We start from the raw sequence: 18,916 nt of genomic DNA, 5'->3' as shown, positions 1-18,916 counted from the left end.
TAAGGATCAGAAAACCTGATTTCTAATTCTGCCTCCTCTTTGTTGAAGCCATAAATAATAATTGGAGAAATTTTATTGAAGCTTTGTTTTGTTATCCACAAATTCAGTGATAATACCTGCCATGATCGTCTCTTACTGATATGTTAATGTTCAAAAAAAAAGCAATGCACTTGAAAGTACCTTGAAATATATAAATTGCTGGTGAATGTGTAAAATGTTATTAGGCAAGAAAAAGTAGTTTATTATGATAAAAGGGAGAAGAATGTGAATATTTTGGAGCAAGATATGGAAAATAATACTTCTGGATTTATTTGATTAAGGTTTTCTTCTCAATAAATATATTATCAATGTATTACCTTAATACTAGCTAATTTATTTACATGTTCAATGCTAGAATTCATGTAGATTGTTCCACTTAGTTCTAACTGCAAATCCATGAAGTAGGACTGGTTATACCCATCAATTATGGATAAAGAACATTAACATTGTCAATACTAGTGGCAAAGTTATGCTTTAGCTTTGTCATATTTTAGTATCTAAAGTAGTTTAGTTGATTAAAAGTTGCGTGCAGGTTCGTGTGTGTGTGTGTGTGTGTGTGTGTGTGTGTGTGTGTGTGTGTGTGTATGTATGCTTCATTTTTCTTTAGATCCTTGGGGTGCTCATGAGAAGAGTGGAAAAGGCCTTAAGATGCTAGAAGATGTTCACTATTCTATGGGATGATGTGCTTTCCTCTGCCATACTTTAAAAAGCCCCAATGGAACTAGTGTATGAGATTACTTCTAACTTACAAGGCTTACGTATACCTGGCTTAATATTTTCTCCTACTCCATGTGAAAAGCATGAAGGAGAAATTTGTACAGGGTGCTGTGCTGTTTCTGTAAACCCTGTGTGTCTTCTTGAGGCTTTCCTTTCTCTATGTTACTCCAGTGTGGGTGAATCACCCTCTCTCTCTGCTACTCCTTAGCTCACTCTAGAATTACTGCGATTCTTCTTCAGACTTCCATCTTGACTCTGCTTCACTTGCCTCCTCTCACTCAACTGCCAATTTCTTCTGGTTGCACACATTGCTGGGTTGACTTTTCTTCTGCTATTCTGAATCAGAGTAGTCAAGATAATTAGAATACAGAAAATTCAAATGACCATGATGGATCTAATCTTCAACACTCTCAGTGCATTTGCTAGCAGACTGATGGATCTTTATTATCTTACAAGGACAACCATGCTACACCTTTAAGAGCTTATGAATTCTAGTTATTCCTGTAGTGCAAGTCTATAGCTCTCTTAAGGCTCCAGCTTCTGTATGATCTGCTTTTCTTCATCTCATACTTTGATTTTATCTTTTCATTTTATATTTTCAAAATGAAACTGCCTTTATGACAGTTCAGTTGATGTTCATGTTTCTATCCTATGAAAATCTGTCCATGCTCAATTTATCTGCTCTGTCTCTCTCAACATATGACCTTGACACATACACACACAAACAAACACATGCAAACACACACACACACACACACACACACACACAAATGTATATATGAAGGATATATATTTATATATGAAGAATATATATGACACATGTACATATATATATATATATATATGTATATATGAAGAATGTATATGTGTATATACCAAGAAAATATCCTTGGTCTTCACTTTACATGTTGTTTTCTAAGGGAGCATTCCCCATCCATCAACTACCTCTAGATTGAATCAGATTCCCCAGGTTAAATCCTTTCATGGAATATGATGGGTTTTTGTTCAGTAGTGCATACCACAATTGCTCTTGAATGTTAACAAAATCATCTATGTGGTTCAAGTAAAAACAACAGGATTATTTCTATAGAAGTGTTAAAAGAGAATATTTCTTTCCTGAAAGTAAGATGGTAAAATATAATTAATGACTCCCTGACTGTGTCTCCTACCACAATTTTATATCTTGGGAAAATTTTCTTAGGTTGTTTTTTGTTCTGTTTGGTTCTTTCATGTTGTGAGACTCTAGAGCAGTGGCTGGCAAAGAGTGGGCATATCATGACTTGTTAGTACAGAGGGAATATTTCCAGTTTCTCAGCAGATCACCAAGGACTCTAACATTCTACCCAGCTATCATAAAACACTATGAGCATGAGCACAGTGCATACTAGTTAGATGAATAGAAACACAGATAATGTTCAACATGTTAGAGGTTATGAAGGTTCATTCTAGATCTCTGACCATGCTAAACCTTTCCTTGGTCTAAGAACATACACATACTTGGAGAATTTACATTGCTTTTCAACTGTTTTGTTTTGTTTTGTTTATTTATTTATTTATTTGCTAAGACCACTAGGTGGCACTTAAGCTTGGTACTGCCTGGCTTAAAGACCATCAATCTCCCTCAGAGTCTCCCAGAGAACCTCATTTAGAAATGTCTATTTAATTGGTATAACTACTTAACCCTGGCCCATCTATTTTAATTCCTATGTGAATTTCTTTGTACTTTTCAGGTGCAAGCATGTTTCAACTATTCTCCCAGTCGCTCTTTCAATTAACTTTTAATGAATGTCTCCAATTTTTTGGAGTTCATACAAAGACAAGTTAAATAAAGTCCCCCACTTCCAAAAAGCCTGTTGGTGGTCAAGGGATGAAGTAAGGAATGCTAAGTAAATAATGAAAACACAATGTAAAAAGAGGTGCTCATAGTTAACTATGAGTAGAAAGAAGGTTTAGATTCTTATAAGGGGGAAGAGCCTGGCACAATTATGTTAATATTAGGTGATAATTAGTCTGTGTAATTGTGTAATTTGATTTCTACCTTAGAGCACTGGAAAGTTGAAGTATGTTTGACACCTCTATTTGGGCTGGAGTAGACTTAGCCTACCCGCCTCCAAAAGGCCTCTGAAGGTAGTCTAGTCTTTGATTCCATGCAGCAGCCCTCAGATGTGGAGCTGTATGGTCTAATGACGTGAAAATTGTGCTCTTAGGCAGGTAGTTTGGTTTCATTTTCACTAATTCTTTAAGTGTGGACTTGCTAAACTTGCCAATTCACCAATGGAAGTCACTGCCAACCTAGCAGATGTCTGCAGCAGTGGAAGCCTAGTTAGAAATGATCAGTTTGCAATGAAGTCATTTACACAGAAAATATTTCTGAGGAAAGAGTAATTCCAAGGAGCAGGCTCACATAGGGACAGCTCACACAGGCATCTGAGTATGGGCTTTCATTATCTAGGGAAATTCAACATTTTAATGACTTATCTTCATCATGTTACCCCCACACGTTCACTTCACATATATATGCACGTCTAATATTATTGTCAAGGAAGCAGAGGCTAAGGTAAGATGTTCCTTGAATATTCCACCATTTATGATCACTGAAGAGGAAAACTATGTTGTACCTCTAGCATTAGTTTTACATTTATATTTTGTTCATATGAACCAGAATTTCAGAGCCTAGTTCTGGTGTGTCTGGAATTTGAAGAGATGATCCTTCTCACACAGGGTCACCTACCTCTTCTTGCTCTGTGTTTACTACTTGAAAGGTGATCATGAGCAGAAATGTTCTCACCCCTTTGCCTGCTTTCTTTACTGTATCTGGCTTGCCTGCTCCAAGCTGTATTGTCCCATTACTGTGTTTAAAGATATGTCTTATATAATGCTTAAGTTTTATCTTTCCTATTATTGCAAGGCTGGCTATGATAATCTCTTCCTGTCATAGTAATTTATTAAATATAATAAAAGACTAGATCCTTAAAGTTATGTTTTGTGGAAAGAAAGCTCTTGAGTAGTGTCTTCAAGATTATCCTATTCTTATTTTAAATTATTTTAGATTAAATTCTTGGGAGTTAGTGAGTTATTTATTTAGTGGAACAAACAAGTTATCATAGGTTACACACTTCTATAACTGTAATCCCTTCTTGATTCATTTATCTAATTATGTAAAGATTCTGCCCATTTCATGTGTTGCTGGAGATGACTACAAGATAATAGGATTAGATGGTATTACGTGACATTTTCAGTGAGAAGCTTGAAATAGAACCAAGTTATCTGATAGGAATTCTTTCTATCACAAACACACACACATACACACACACGCACACACAATTGAAGATTGATCATGCTTTAAAAGCTGGGGTGAATAATTTTGTAAGGAAAAATGCATCTAACAAAACTACTAATTGAACTGTAATGCTGACCTTTAAAATAACAGACATGATTAAATGCATATAGCTAGAGTGGCCTTCCTTGTCTCAATGTAATGCTTTTAAGTGTTTCATTCCTCTCTGATTATTGACTTTGGCTAATCTATTCTGGGGATTTACACTTGATGTATTCAGGAAAGTAGAAAATAATTAACCACCACTTAGGTTACTGTCAAGAATGATGAAGTAACAGAGATCCAGTAGGCCTTCATGGACTGCTAGACTCACAACATTTTAAATCTTCAGGATCGTATTAGTAAGACTTCAAGCCCAGTATCTTTAAAAACAAGTCTTATTTCAATTTTAGGAAGGGTCACATGCTATTCTTATAGTTTTGCTTAAAACAAAATCTTAGCAAAGAGAAGACTGAGTGCATAGGTACCAGCTAAATACATGAGAGACCCCAGTGGCTAAACTCTACTGAATGAGTTATCCTAGTTAATTAATTAATGAGATATCCTAGTTTGAAAAAACCTATGGATACAAGAGAGGAGAAAGAAAGTCTCAATTACCTTCTGTGGGAGGTGAGTTAACTAATGACATTTTTTATTGGATATTTTCTTGTTTACATTTCAAATATTTTCCCCTTTCCAGGTCTCCCCTTCAGAAACCCCTTATTCCTCCCTGCCTCTATGAGAGTGCTCCCCCACCCACCCACTCCTGGCATTCCCCTACACTGGGGCATTGAACATCCTCAGGCCCAAGGGCCTATCCTCCAACTGATGTCCAACATAATGACATTTTTATGAGGATGCTGCATATTGGAGTTACACATTTCATCAGTAGACTTTTATCAGGGACAGTAGGAAGTTGTGACCATGCAGGATCACAAACCCCAAAAGACCACCAAGGAACAAATTTGGATGCAATTTCACTAGGGTCTCTTTTACTCAAGCTTGACCTTAGGCTCACCACCAATGCTGATGCAGCAGGAATAGAAGGTGGAGCCCTGAGCCCTCAATGAGACAAGGTTTTATAGTAAATGGCCAGCAAGCGAGAGGGTTTCCCACCTGGCAAATGACTAATTGAATGACTATTGTAAGCCAACAGATGGGTGCTCTGAAGCACAACCATGAACAGTCACAAATGGTCTGAAAGTACATCTGGAACAATCACACTATACTTGATTGGCTGTTGCCAGGAAGTAGCTTGGGAGTAACTCTGGGGCATGGGCCAGGAACAAGCCATGGGGTCCTTTATGGTACTTGCCTGCAGCTTAGGTTTTGCTGTAGTTAAAGTTCTCAGACTTTTCTTTTTCCTTTAAAATGGAGGCCAGTCCCAAGATGGAGTAGGTTTGTTCTCTCAGTAGATGACTATGGAGCAAAACCACAAGCTCTGTGAGTTGAAAGCTTAATCCAGATTATAATGATGAAAGATAGTTTAAACAGTGACTGGCTTGTTGCACATACTGCGAGTGATTTAGTTACTATAAAAGTGGGTTCCCAAAGAAAAAAAATGTATTTTTATCCTCATCTTTCCTGCCTTTCTCACTTCCTCTATATCTGCCTCTTGCCTGCCTTCTGCCATGGAATAATACACAAAGAACATTATTTGGTTTGTGAATTTTATTACTACTATTACTATTTAGATTCTGTTTATATCATAATGAGAGAGAGAGAGAGAGAGAGAGAGAGAGAGAGAGACAGAGAGAGACAGAGACAGAGACAGAGAGACAGAGAGACAGAGAGAGACAGAGATGCTTTGGGTGGGTGGGTAAATAGGAAGGATCTGAGGGAAAGCATAATCCAAATACATTATATGAAAAATAAACTACTTCAAAACAAAGCAGGCTCAATTTTTCAAAAAAGAAAATTTAAAAATTACCAAGTATAGTTCCCTAAACTTTGAACTTCCTAGCTTCCAGAATGATGAAGCACAAATGCCTTAGCTTTATAAATTACCCAGTGTCAGACATTCTTTTGAAGTAGCAAGCTTGCTTGGTAAATCCCAGAAACTTTCTCAAGGTCAGAATGCTGGAAATCAAATTCAGATCTCTGTGGCTCCACACTGATTCTAAGCACAGCATTGTTTGGGTGAAGGAAAAAAAAAAAGAAGAGAGAAATAATATAATTTAAAGAATCCAAAGAAACGGAGGTTTCCACTTAGTGAACACCAGGGACTAGAATTAAAGGGACAGCAAAAGGAAGGTTTTCATGAAAAAGTTCAGAGTAGGAAATGTCTCTGCTTCAGGCATCTGACTGATCGAGAATATTTTCCACAGACTTCAAGGTAGATATTTTGCTTTTCTTTCTCCCGTGTCCAGCTTAAAACTATGGTTTTAATATTTGTTCTTCTTTTGTATTGAGTAGAAGAGACACACTTAAAGCCAAGCCAAATGAGACTTATTCTATAATTATTTTATCTAGATTCTATAATTATTTTATCTAGGCTAAGGTTCTTTTATTTCCTTCTTATTCATTGCATGATTTAACATCACCCCTTTTGATATAATTAAAATAGGACCCACTGTAGAATTCATTCAACTACTACCTCCAGCTATTAATTAAGAAGTCAGTCAAACAGAAATAGGGAGAGGTTGAGGCTAAAAAAAAATCACTTTTCATTTGGAAAAGCCTATAAGAATGACCCATAAAGCAAATTGTGACCTATTTCAAATAGATTGTGTCAGAAAATGACTTAGAATAAAATGACAGTTAGGTTTTCAATTCAGATTGTGCCCACATATGAATGAAAAGCTAATTTGAGTGTGACAATAGCATTTTACAATGCTTTTTGAGCATCAGAGAAATGTGCCATAGATGTCTTTTGTTGGTTTGAACAAAGATTACTTAAGAACAGAACAATTGTCTGTGCGGGCTTCTTCCAACATGGCTTGCCTCTTTTTTTTCCTGGTGGCCTCTCAATTTATTTACATGTAGGACATTATTAGTATAATAGATGGGCTAGGAAATGAAAGTTTTGTTATTTTTAATTCAGACCCAATTTTGTCAAAGACTAAATAGTAAATATTTAGGGCTATAAGTGAGAAATCTGCTGTGATAAACCTGAGTGTGCTGTAATGGGATAGCAGACATAGGTCAGACATAAATGGATGGATGTGTGCCTTAGGTTTAGGTCAGACAAACTTTACTTAACTAAATGAGTCACAGGAAAAATCTAGGGAGTTGTCAATCCCTAACTTAGCTCACCAGGATGCATCCCAGACAGATGTAATACATTGGAGTTAGAATTTTAGATACATCAAACTTTTAAGACTTTTTTGAAATTCCACCATTCCTTTTAAGTAAGAAATCTATGGCCTACATTAAGGAAGGCCATTTCTTAGAACTGAAGGCATACCCACCCAATGACAGGAGAAGACATTCTTTACCCAGGCCATGGATTCTGGAAGTACAAGATGGTCACAGAAAATGGAGCAAAACAGAACAAAGCAACAAAAATCACCTACCTGAGATTGTGAAAGAATATCTTCTAGCAGCCTATCATTGTGTATGTCTCCATATGCAAATGTATGCTAATTTAAATGGGATATTTGGCAGGCCTCAGGGATCCCCATTTAGTTGCAACTAAGGAAGTTCTCCCCAAAGAATACAAACTAGAATAAAATTGTTCCAAAGCCTGATTAATCTGTTTTTGTGGTCTGCATAGAGCTGCCTGCTCATTTATCCAATTCCCTGAGTGGGGAAACCTGTGCAGTGTCCTTTCATTTTTGCAAAGCTCACACTGTGAGCATGCTTACACTCATCTTTTTTATTTTTTTTTTGAGCTCACAGCTACCTCTGCTCGCTTTGTGGTTCTTGATGGCAGGCACAGACTAGAGGTCCTTTCAAGCCGAAACTTTTCATGTGAGGTAGTAGACTGGAGTTGAGCGATTTTTAACTTGGAGTGAGCTTTGGAGATGAAAGCAGGTGGTTGACTTTGGAACCAGACTCTTTCAGAGTAAGAGACTTTTAAAAGTAGGGGCAACTTTCTGACAATGTGTTTTTGCCAAGAAAACACTTTGAAAATACAGAGGGCAAACTCAAGGTTGTGGACTCTGAAAGTGAGCATACATAAAAATACATCTGCACAGCATTAAGTAGAAATTCATATAAAGGCTACAATAAACTGCCTCCCATAAAAATGAGGATGACAACGATAAAATCAGAATTACAAGGGGATTGCCATACCTTCGTGACACTTGTGAGTGTGCTCAGATTTAGTAAATTCTTTACATTACATTTTGTAAAAGGTCTCCATTCTATCAACTAAATCCCTCATCTTTCACATGTAGATAAATACTATCCCAAATAACTGTAGTACTTCCATTGTTCTTCTGCATAATCCACATGACCTAAATATTTGGTTTTACTTAATGTTTTTAAAAATCTTTTGGAGGTCTGGAGACTAGCTCAGCCGGTAAAGTTCCTGCTGCACAGCTATGAAGAACTAAACTTGGTCTCTAACAATCCACACTAATGTGATGCTGTGAGTCTGGAATCCCAGCACCAAAGAGGAGAAGACAAAGAGATCACAGAAACATGCTGACTAGCCAGCTCAGTCTATTTGGCACGTTTCAGGCCAATGTGAAACCTTTTCCTAAAATGAAGTATGGTTGGCTTGTGAGGATGGGCATTTCAACACCTGAACACCCGTGTGCATCCATATCCACACGCACCCACCTGCACACACCCATAATTAAAGAAATGGATACAAGCAAATAACAATTTTGATTATTTTTCCTTAGAGCAGACTTTAATTAGCTGGTGAGGTTTTTAGAAACTAGAATTCTTCTCTAATTTTTAAGGATCTGACTCTCTAGTCAGAAAAACAGAACCTTTAAGCTAGTTCTGGACCCATAAACTTCACATTTGAAATGTTTGTTGCGGATCAAAACCTGTTTTCTTTTTAAAATTATTCTTTGTAAATTTCATATAATATATTTTAACCATTTACTCACAAGCTCTCCTCCAAACTTCTAGATCTACTCTAATTTTATACCACTAATATAGACATATATGTCAGCTCTGGGTATGAGGCCATCCAGTAGTTCGTGATGACTTTCCAGAGGCTACACCCTTAAAGAAAACTGACCTCTCTCCCAGAAACCATCAATTGCCCACAGCTACTTAGGAGTGGGGAATCATAAACTCCTTTTGTACTCTGTTACAACAGATGAATGAATGTGTTAGTCATGTGTGGACAGCCAGAGTTACTGTGATATCATGAGTGCACATGTGCTGTCCTGTCCAGAAGACACAGTTTTGCTTCTATCCTTCCTGGCAGGTACCTTTTACAATCTTTATGATGAGCTGTCTGGGAACATGCAAGAAACATAAAAAAGTTTGTAAAAAATAAGGAAGTGATAAACGGTAGGGTTAATGTGATTACTCTCAGACTCCTTTTTCTAGGGTTACTATATCAATAAATTTAGATAAATTTATTTCTAAATATAACAATTTTAAAGGCTAGTCTTTCTGTATTCTTAAAGTGCATGTTAATCTTGACACATTTTTTTCACTTACCAAACAGAGAAAATATATAGATCCAAAATGGTTCCAGGTCTTTAATTAAGTCTTCAGTGCTTAATCTTTACACAGTGAGGTGTTGGCGGCACTGCTGATGGTCACCTGGGTATTTTCCTCATCTTTATTCTCTTCATTTTGATAAAAGTAAACAAAAGTATACTATATGGGCAATACATATTTTTAGTCCATCTCCATGCTATGAAATCCAGGAGTAAGTTTCACTGACATACAATGCTACCATTAAAAGAAAAATTGACTTTGAGGCCTCTAAATAGGGAAGAAAAGCAACACATTTTGTTTCTTGCAGTACCACCTACCGAGACACACAATTCTTCTGTAGCTATTGTAAAGGTCTCCTCTGTGCATTCTGAGCATTGGGGCATCAATCTGGTGATTTCAAACCTTTGGGATTTGAAGGAGTTATAGCTTTAGAAAATTGGGAAGATTGTATTGTACTACCGATATACTATTTTAATGGCTATTAGTAGTTTTTGGTCTTGTTTTGTTTTGTTTTGTTTTTCAAGTCAAATTTATCCATTATCTAGTAACAGAGTTCTTATTTTCTTTTTTCTCATTTTCACTCTATGATGTTAGTGGTTTGTGTGTATCTGGGTTCAGGGGGTGAGGGTAACAAAGACTATCACGTCTGCTGGGTATAAAGATTGGCTCTGGGTTAACTATGTGACCTAATCAGGCCCAATGAGAGTTTGAAGAGCTCTGATAAAGAAGGAAAAAAATGTTCTAATGATCAGATTAGAAATAGGTTATGAGTCTGAATCTTTCATGCCTACATGTCAAATCTGAGAATAAAACCTTTTGAAATATGAAAACAGGCCTAAATGCTGGCAAGAGTATATGTCCTGTGAAGATCCATTGAGCCTTTAATGTAGCTTGGTCAGACTCTATGAAAGTGAACCTTTTTCTTCCCATTAGTAAGACAATAAGTTGCCTTCCTGGGTTAAAGAAGTTTAAGTTACAAGCACATAGGCACAGGGGAAAATTTCCTGAACAGAACACAAGTAGCTTATCTAAGATCAAGAACTGACAAATGGGACCTCATAAAATTACAAAGCTTCTGTGAGGCAAAGGACACTGCCAATAGTACAAAACAGCAATCAACAGATTGGGAAAAGATCTTACCAACCCTACATCTGATAGAGGGCTAATAACCAATATATAAAAAGAACTCAAAAAGTTAGAGTTCCAGAGAACCAAACCAGCCTTTTAAAAATGGGGTACAGAGCTAAACAAAGAATTCTTAACTGGGGAGTACAAAATGGCTGAGAAGCACCTAAAGAAATATTCAACATTCTTAGTCATCAGGGAAATGCAAATCAAAACAACCCTGAAATTCCACTTCACACCAGTCAGAATGGCTAAGAGAAAAACTCAGGAGACAACAGATGCTGGTGTGAATGTGGAGAAAGAGGATGGATGTGCAATCTCTCCTCCATTGTTGGTGGGATTGCAAACTGGTAAACCACCCTGAAAATCATTTTGGTGGTTCCTCAGAAAATTGGACATAGTACTACCTGAGGACCCAGCTATACCACTCCTAGGAGTATACCCAGAAGGTGTTCCAACATGTAATAAGGACATAAGCTCCACTATGCTCATAGCAGCCTTAGTTATAATAACCAGAAGCTAGAAAGAACCCAGATGTCCCTCGACAGAGGATACAGAAAATGTGGTACATTTATACAATGGAGTACTACTCAGCTATTAAAAACATGAATTCATGAAATTCTTAGGCAGATGGATATAACTAGAAAATATTATCCTGACTGAGGTAACCCAGTAACAAAAGAACACACATGGTAGGCTCTCACTGATAAGTACATATTAGCCCAAAACCTCAGAATACCCAAAATACAATTCACAGACCACATGAAACTCAAGAAGAAGGAAGACCAAAGTGTGGGTGGTTCATTCCTTCTCAGAAGGGGGAACAAAATACTCACAGTAGCAACTTTGGAGACAAAGTGTGGAGCAGAGACAGAAGGAAAGGCCATCCTGAGACTGTCCACCTAGGGATCCATCCCATATACAGTTACCAAACTCAAGGCACTGTTGTGGATGGCAAGAAGTACTTACTGACAGGACCCTGATATAGCTAACTCCTGACATGCTCTTCCAGAGCCTGACAAATACAGAAATAGCTGCTCACAGCCAACCATTGGATGGGGCACAGGGTCCCCAATGGAGGAGCTAGAAAAAGGATTGAAGGAATGAAAGGGCTTTGCAGCCCTGTAGGAGGAACAACAATATGAACTAACCAGTACCCCAGAACTGCCAGGGACTAAACCTCCAACCAAAGAGTCCACATGGAGGGACCCATGGCTCCAGCCACAAATGTAGCAGAGGGTGGACTTGTTGGACATCAATAGGAGAAGAGTTCCTTGGTCCTGTGAAAGCTTGATGCCCTAGTGTAGGGGAATGCCAGGAAAGGGAAGTTAGCAGGAGTGGGTAGGTTGGTGAGCAGGGGTAGGGGGTAGGGCATAAGGGGGTCTCAAAGGGGGAAACCAGGAAATGGAATAACATTTTAAATGTAAATAAAGAAAATATCTAAAAATAAAAAAGAAGTTTGACTTATGTCTTGTATAGTTTTACGAGTGAGGCAGTTGAGCACACTATACCAAAAACAAAACAAAACAAACAAACAAACAAAAAAACAAAAAGGAAAAAAAAGCCAACAAAAATTAAATACCATATAAAAATACACAAAGTTACCTTATCTTTAAGTATCACTATTAATTGCTCTCAAAGAGAACATTTTCATTTTAAAAAATAAGGACGAACTCAAGAAAATTATTTTAGGTAGAACTGATTTCAGTTTATAAAATCAAACGATTTATTGAGCCCACTTCTTAGCACCTAAATGCAGCTTTGTTACAGGGTACTGAGGAATACCTGGTTTAACAGGACAATGACTGGCTGAGACTCAGGAGACAAGAATCTAAGTCTCTCATCAACTACTGTAGTTATTGTGCATTGTTAGGGACTTCTTCAAATTCCCTACATATGTGTACTTCAGTTGTCAAATGGGACAAATCTTGCATTCCATATGCTAATGATATGAAGCAAAATATAAAGACTGGTTTATATTAAGTACTCAAAACCTTCAAGTAATCGCCATGACCAAGCTTTCATTTGTCCCTCTGATTACTACTTGAAGGTTAGGTACATTTGAACATATTCTGGGAGAATCTTGGCAAACTTGATTGGTTCATTGCATGCACAAACTTTGTTTTTTGTTTTGGTGGGTTTTTTTTTTAATAGGTATTTTCTTTATTTACCGTTCAAATGTTATTCCCTTTCCTGGTTTCCCCTCCCAAAATCCCCTATCCTATCTTCCTTCTCCCTGTTCACCAACCCACCCACTACTGCTTCCTTGTCCTGACATGCCCCTACACTGGGGCATGCCAGGATCTTATCAGGACAAAGGGCCTCTCCTCCCATTGATGTCCAACAAGGCCATCCTTTGCTCCATATGCAGCTGTAACCATGGGTCCCTCAATGTGTATTCTTTGGTTGGTGGTTTAGTCCCTAGGAGCTCTGGGAGTACTGGATGTAGGGTTGGTAAAGATCTTTTCCAAATCTGTTGGTTGCTGTTTTGTTCTGTTAATAGTGTCCTTTGTCTTACAGAAGCTTTGTAATTTTATGTGGTCCCATTTGTCAATTCTTGATCTTAGAGCATAAGCTCTTGGTGTTCTGTTCAGGAATTTTCCCCCTGTGACCATGTACTCAAGGCTTTTCTCCACTTTCTTTTCTATTAGTTTCTGTATATCTGGTTTTATGTGGATGTCCTTGATCCACTTTGACTTGAGCTTTGTACAAGAAGATAAGAATGGATCTATTTGCATTCTTCTGCATGTTAACTGCCAGTTAAACCAGCACTATTTATTAAAAATGCTGTTTTTTTCCCCCCCACAGGATGCTTGTAGCTCTTTGTCAAAGATCAAGTGACCATGGGTGTGTGGGTTCACTTCTGGATCTTCAATTCTATTTCATCGATCTACCTGTCTGTCTCTGTACAATATCATACAGTTTTAGTCACTATTGCTCTGTAGTACATCTTGAAGTCAGAGATGCCGATTCCCCCAAAAGTTCTTTAATGTTGATTATAGTTTTGCTATCCTTGGTTTTTTGTTATTCCAGATGAATTTGCAAATTGCTTTTTTCCTTTTTTTCTTTTCTTTTTTCTTTTTCTTTTTGATATTTTCTTGTATTGCATTTCATATGTTATCCCCTTTCCTAGTTTCCCCTATGAAAACCCCCTATCACCTCACCCCTTCCCCAATTCACCAACCCAACCACTTCCACTTCCTGGCCCTGGTAGTCCCATATACTGGGGCATAGAACCTTCACAGGACCAAGGGCCTCTCCTCCCATTGACAATTGTCTAGGCCATCCTTTGCTACATATGCAGCTAGAGCCATGAGTCCCATGATGTGTAGTCTTTGGTTGGTGGTTTAGTCCCAGGGAGCTCTGGAGGTACTGTTTAGTTCATATTGTTGTTCCTCCTATGGGGTTGCAAATGCTTTCAGCTCCATGGGTCCATTCTCTAGCTCTTGCATTAGGGACCCTGTGCTCTGTCAAATGAATGGCTGTGAGCATCCACTTCTGTATTTGTCAGGCACTGGCAAGGCCTCTCAGGAGACAGCTATATCAGACTCCTGTCAGCAAGTTCTTGTTGGCATCCACAATAGTGTGTGGTTTGTGGTTTTATATGGGATGGATCCCCAGGTGGTGCAGTGTCTGGATAGTCATTCCTTCACTCTCAGCTTCACACTTTGTCTTCCATGGGTATTTAGTTCCTCCTTCTAAGAAAGATCGATGTATTCACACTTTGGTCTTCCTTCTTCTTGAGTTTCAAGTGTTTTTCAAGTAGTATCTTGTGTATTCTGAGCTTCTGGGCTAATATTCACTTATCAGTGAGTGCATATCATGTGTGTTCTTTTGTGATTGGGTTACTTCACTCAGTATGATATCAGCCAGTTCCATCCATTTGTCTAAGAATTTCATAAATCCATTGTGTAAATGTACCACATTTTCTGTATCCATTCCTCTGTTGAGGGACACCTGGGTTCTTTCCAAGGTTGTTTTGATTTGCACTTCTCTGATGACTAAGAATGTACCTCTAGTGGAATCATCCCTGAGCTCAAGCTGTACTACAGAACAATTGTGATACAGACTGCATTGTACTGGTACAATGATAGACAGGTAGATAAATGGAATAGAATTGAAGACCCAGAAATGAACCCATACATCTATGGTCACTTGACGTTTGACAAAGGAGCTTAAACCATCCAGTGGAAAAAAGACATCATTTTTAACAAATGGTGCTGGCTCAACTGGCAGTTATCATGTAGAAGAATTCGAATTGATTCATTCTTATCTCCTCGTACACAGTGCAAGTCTAAGTGGATTAAAGACCTCCTCACCTTCACATAAAACCAGAAACGTCGAAACTTAGAGAGGAGAAAATGGAAAAGAGCCTTGAACATATGGGCTCAGGGGGAAAATTTCTGAACAGAACACCAATGGTTTGTGCTATAAGATCAAGAATTGACAAATGGGACCTCACAAAGTTGCAAAGCTTCTGTAAGACAAAGGACACTGTCAATAAGACAAAATGGCAACCAACAGATTCAGAAAAGTTCTTTACCAATCCTAAAGCTGATGGAGGGCTAACATCCAATATATATAAAGAACTCAAGGAGTTAGACTCCAGAAAACCATATTACCCTATTAAAAATTGGGGTAGAGGGCTGGTGAGATGGCTCAGTGGGTAAGAGCACCCGACTGCTCTTCCGAAGGTCTGGAGTTCAAATCCCAGCAACCACATGGTGGCTCACAACCATGCGTAACGAGATCTGGCGCCCTCTTCTGGAGTGTCTGAAGACAGCTACAGTGTACTTACATATAATAAATAAATAAATCTTTAAAAAAAAAAAGATTACTTTAAAAAAAAATTGGGGTAGAGAGCTAAACAAAGAATTCTCAACTGAGGAATACTGAATGACTGAGAAGCACCCAAATTCCTCCTTCTAACTCTATGAAGAATTGAGTTGGAGTTTTCGTTGAATCTCTATATTGCTTTTGATAAGATGGCCATTTTTACTATATTAATCCTGTCAATCAATGAACATGGGAGACCTTTCCATCTTCTGAGGTCTTCTTTGATTTCTTTCTTCAGAGACTTGAAGTTCTTGTTGTAGAGATCTTTCACTTGTTTGGTTAGAGTCACACCAAGATACTCTATGTTGCTTGTAACTATTGTGAAGGGTGTCATTTCCCTAATTTCTTTCTCAGCCTGTTTATCCTTTGAGTATAGGAAGGCTACTGATTTGTTTTTGTTAATTTTATATCCAGCCACTTTGCTGAAGTTTTTTATCAGGTGTAGGAGTTCTCCGGTGGAGTTTTGGGGGTCACTTAAGTATACTATCACATCATCTGCAAATAGTGATATTTTGACTTCTTCCTTTCCAATTTGTATCCCTTTGACCTCCTTTTGTTGTCTAATTGCTCTAGCTAGAACTCAAAAAATTCTATTGAATAGATAGGGAGAGAGAGGGCAGCCTTGTCTAGTCCCTGAATTTAGTGGTATTGCTTCAGGTTTCTCTCCATTTAGCTTGATGTTGAATACTGGTTTATTGTGTATTGCTCTTACTATGTTTATCTATGGGCCATGAATTCCTGATCTTTCCAAGACTTTTTACATAAAGGGATGTTGAAAGATTACTTTCTTGCTTTTTCTCAAGCTTAGTTTTTCTCCTTGTGTTGGCATTTTCCATCTACTATCCTTTGCAAGGCTGGGTTTGTGGAAAGATAATATGTAAATTTGGTTTTGTCATGGAGTATCTTGGTTTTTCCATCTACGGTAATTGAGAGTTTTGCTGGGTATGTAGTCTGGGCTGGCATTTGTGTTCTCTTTGGGTCTGCATGAGATCTGCCCAGGATCTTCTAGCCTTCATAGTCTCTGGTGAGAAGTCTGGTGTAATTCTGATAGATCTGCTACTTGTCCTTTTTCCTTTACTACTTTTAGTATTCTTTCTTTATTTAGTACATTTGGTGTTTTGATTAATTTATTTTCTGGTCCAGTCTATTTGGAGTTCTGTAGGCTTCTTGTATGTTCATGGATATCTCATTCTTTAGGTTGGGGAAGTTTTCTTCTATAATTTTGTTGAAGATGTTTACTGGCCCTTTAAGTTGGGAATCTTCATTTTCTTCTATACCGATTATCTTTAGATTTGGTCTTCTCATTGTGTCCTAGATTTCCTGGATGATTTTGGTTATGAGCTTTTTGCATTTTGCATTTTCTTTGACTCTTGTTTCAATGTTTTCTATGGTATCTTCTGCACCTGAGAATCTCTCTTCTATCTCTTGTATTATGTTGGTGATGCTTGCATCTATGACTCCTGATTTCTTTCCTAGGTTTTCTATTTGCAGGGTTGTCTCCCTTTGTGATTTCTTTATTGTTTCTATTTCCATTATTAGATCCTGTATAGTTTTGCTTAGTTCCTTCACCTGATTGTTTTTGTTTTCCTGTAATTCTTTAAGGAACTTTTGTGTTTCATCTTTAAGGCCTTTTACCTGTTTACCTGTGTTCTCTTGTATTTCTTTAAGGGAGATGTGATTTTAAATTAGAGTCTTGGTTTTTTGGGGTGTTAGGGTTACCAGGGCTCACTGTGGTGGGAGAAGTGGGCTATGATGTTGTAAAGTAGCCTTGGTTTCTGTTGCTTATGTTCTTGCTCTTGCCTTTCCATATCTGGTTATCTCTTGTGTTAGCTGGCCTTGCTGTCTCTGACTGTGGCTTATCTGTCCTGCCAGCCAGTATGTCAGTACTCTTAGGAGATCACCTCTCTCTGGGAGGAATTTAGGTATGGAGATCTGTCATACAAGGTCAGCTCTGGGATACAAGTAGGATTCTGTCCCCAACTGATCCTGTGTCCTGTTGGCTCTGTGAGGGTCCCTCTTGGGCTAGGAATTTGAACAGAAGTGGTGATCTTACCTGTGTTTGCAGGTGTGTAGGCATTCCTGGGAGACCATTTCTCTCCTGGAAGTATTTGTGTAAGTAGCTTTTTGGCAGGATCAGCTCTGGGTGCAGACAGAAACAGGAAGACTCCTGTCCCAGGCAGTTCCTTGGTTCCTGTGTCCTGGGGGTTCCAGATGGGTTCCTCTGAGCAGCAATGAGGGTCCTACCTGCACTCACATGCCTGTTCCCACTCCTGGGAGGCTCGCATCCTCCAGGTGCTATTGGGTATGGAACCTTGTGGCAGAGGATCTAACATTCACAGTCTTTCAGAGCTTGCTGATGCCTTGGTGAAAACATTGTTCTAAGGATTTTTTGCTAACATTTTACACAAAATTTAATTTTACTGTTATAAAACTACATCCATTGAGTATGATGGAATTAAATAAAATAATAGGGTATTTAAAAAATGTTCAGTGTGTGAAGAAATGATCATCTGTTTTATAAACTAATTGTGTGATATGTTGCAAGTTTTGTTCTTGCTGTTGCTGCTCATAGCTATGTTTTGAAGGATTGGTCAATGAGCCATATCATAAACACTGTTAAAATGGGATTCTTGTGCATGAAATACATCTGAGCTCTTTTCTGTATTTTCAGCAGAATTTCCTTTTATAAAAGATCGGCTTGATTTCAAATGACTTTTGTAGCCGGAATGAACCAACTGATGTTAAATGATCTTAGCAGGCACAACATCTGACTTAGTAAAGTTCAATGTTTTCTTGCCACAAATATTCTCCCCCCTTTCTGTCTGTTTGTGTGCATGTGCATGAGCATGCGCGCAAGTGTGTGTGTGTGTGTGTGTGTGTGTGTGTGTGTGTGTGTGTTGATCTAGGGGAGAAAATAAATAAAGTGTGCATACATCTCAGCAACAGAAATTACCTTATGGTTGGGGTTGGCAACACATCTGTTTGCATTTGCTGAAGGAGGAAAAACAGAAATACAGATAATGTCAAATTTGCTGGATGTTTAGAAGGGGACGATATACTGTTCATCTCTACTTCTGTGTGCCTAGTGGGTCAGTTTGTTTTCTCAATGCAGTTACCATTCACATGAATGGTTTTTCTTCTCTCAGTTTCCCTTTAATTATCCCTATTGCAAGGACCAGAGGTAATGGGACATTTTGCACAATTTATAGAAGCAGAGTGAAAGCAATAATTTCTCCTTGGAAAAACTGCTGAAATGTCACCTGCAGTGAGGATATGCTTGGCAACAACAAGGTCATGTACTTGGCCATT

Source organism: Mus musculus, chromosome 3 (genome assembly GCF_000001635.26).
Source record: "Mus musculus strain C57BL/6J chromosome 3, GRCm38.p6 C57BL/6J".
In the NCBI taxonomy this organism is placed as follows: domain Eukaryota; kingdom Metazoa; phylum Chordata; class Mammalia; order Rodentia; family Muridae; genus Mus; species Mus musculus.
Note: the sequence above shows the minus strand (reverse complement) of the source record.